The sequence below is a fragment of the Octopus bimaculoides genome, chromosome 6 (genome assembly GCF_001194135.2).
Source record: "Octopus bimaculoides isolate UCB-OBI-ISO-001 chromosome 6, ASM119413v2, whole genome shotgun sequence".
Taxonomy (NCBI): domain Eukaryota; kingdom Metazoa; phylum Mollusca; class Cephalopoda; order Octopoda; family Octopodidae; genus Octopus; species Octopus bimaculoides.
This window is the reverse complement of record NC_068986.1, coordinates 3,275,883-3,278,109: the sequence shown is the minus strand read 5'-3', so window position 1 is coordinate 3,278,109 and position 2,227 is coordinate 3,275,883. Positions and strand designations below refer to the sequence as shown.

General features: G+C 35.0%; 1 protein-coding gene across 2 annotated transcripts in view; it reads left to right on the top strand.

The window, feature by feature from the left end:
- The first annotated feature begins 1,147 nt into the window (after nucleotides 1–1,147).
- LOC106883422 (failed axon connections homolog) overlaps nucleotides 1,148–2,227 on the top strand; it is a 17,801-nt gene continuing 16,721 nt past the window's right edge. Inside the window, exon 1 of one of the 2 annotated variants that reach the window (XM_052968556.1) lies at nucleotides 1,148–1,271. The gene's annotated coding sequence lies outside the window, so the exon portion shown is untranslated. Of the gene's footprint in view, nucleotides 1,272–1,352; nucleotides 1,892–2,227 lie in introns of those variants that run through there. The other variant, XM_052968555.1, reaches the window with a different exon arrangement.

Sequence of the window (2,227 nt, the reverse complement as noted above, 5' to 3'; positions counted from 1 at the left end):
CTTGTCCAAATTTACCCAAAATTCCACTCATACCAATATATGTACCCCTTGATTTAAAACATTTCAATTTCTTGTACATTCAAGTTTTACCATGCCAATAAAAAAAAAAAAAAACCCCTCAAAGCAAACGTCACCTGGTGGAAAGCACCTTCAAGAATCCCCCCCCCTCCAGTGCTTATGACTAACTTTATGTAGTAGAAAGCGTCCACAATCTCATTATTTATGCCCCGCCCTGCAAAGGCGGCATGCTGCCAGAATCGTTTAAACACCGGGCAAAACGCTTAGCGGCGTTTCGTTCGTCTTTACGTTCTGAGTTCAAATTCCGCCGAGGTCGACTTTTCCTTTTTATCCTGTTGCGGGGTCAATGAAATAAATACCAGTCGAACACTAGGCTCGATATAATCGACTAGCCCCTCTCCCCAAAATTTTAGGCCTTGTACCTTTAGTAATAAACACAAAAACATATGTAAGTCGAAGTGATGACAATATGCTCAGAATTCCCAAGGCTCTGATAGCTAGAGATATGACATCATTTACAGGAACTTGGGGTTCATCGCAGCTCTTAATAGTATTTCATTATCAACGCATGTGTTGTAGTTCAAATACTCGAATGTGAGTGTTTCCTCCGATCACTCCAGTTTCCTTGGATGGTTAACTGCCGAAACTTTTGATTTCTAGAATTTCAATAAAATCTTCAAATTTAATAAAACTGTTTTCCCATTTACATCATGTTTATGCTTAATAAAAACTTGATTAAGAGTTGTCGTTTGCTCAACTAAGTTATGAAATATACTAATAATACTGAATGTGTTGATAACAAAACACATTTGACACGGGAATATCAAAAACAATAGATAAGAATTTCATTTTGTATATTAAAAATAACTTTATTGTCTTTTTAATTGGAACTTCCATTAGAGTAAATCTGAGCTGTTTACAACTTTTCAGCTTGCGTGTATACATTTGTGTGTATGTGCATGCATATACTTTCGTGTGTGTATGCATATGTGTGTGTTCGTTTGTGTACGCGTGTACATTCGCATGTGTGTGTATACATGACGCCCTAACTATCCTCCAAGCTCGCTGCCTTATATAGCATTACAAATAATATTTATAACTAGCATAAGTAAAATATGTTAAATTCGGTGAGACGGGTATAGTCGGTTTACCAGTACTTGACTGCTCTTTATTTAATCCCAGAAGGATGAAAAACGATGTCTCTCACGGTGGGATTTGAACTCAAAACTGAGACACGTAACTAATAAAACAAGGTAGTTGTAATGACGCTTTACCGATTCTCGTAATTTGATGTGCAAATAATAATTTGGCACAACCGAGTCAACGAGGTAGCCTCTCAATGATCACTGAACTCATTAGAAACAGCATCCAATCTCTTTAGAATCCTCGCCATTCTTAAATGAAGGAAGACCACAGTACATAATGTAGCACTACATACTCCTAAATGGCCATAGTTAGAATGTCTTCGATTATAATTCTACTCGATCAGAACTGACCCAGGACAGACAACAATAACAACACAACTCCCCTTTCGGATCCCGCATGCGTAATTTAGCCGTAGTTATTTTAATTGGACAATGAAATAGTAGCACAGATACAAGGAAATTGTTATAAAATCACTGAAATGATCTTTCACCGGTATTTTATATTCTCGTTTAGTGTTATTCACACCCCAGGATGAACTGAATTTTTAGAACTGATTCTAATCTATTCCCAAGCAGTAGTCTGTCTCTGCAGCATAATTTAAGTTTTCTAATCGAAACTAGTTTGACCGGTGAAGCCTATCTTTTACGGGTGTGCTTTTAAACATTTGCATATGCTATTTTCGTTTTTTTCCCATTTGTGAAAGGTTACGACAAGGACAGCATTGGGAGTAAGTGCTTAAATAACTTCCTTTGATTTTTAAAAATTGATATATTTGTCGTTTTTGTCAGTTATTGATCATTTTAGTATATATATATATATATATTTTTATAAAACAAAATTTCATAAAATATATAGTATCTGTTAACAGTCTTAGCAAAAACCTCACAGGTGAGTTTTTGTATATATATATATATATAGATATATATATATATATATCTTAAAGAATAGAGCTCAAAATCGATGCATTGAAGGTATACTCTATTGAAATGTGCATAGGTTTGGCTTATTGTTGTTGTTTCTGCTATTATAATTGTTGCTACAATAAAGTACCTTCAATGCATCG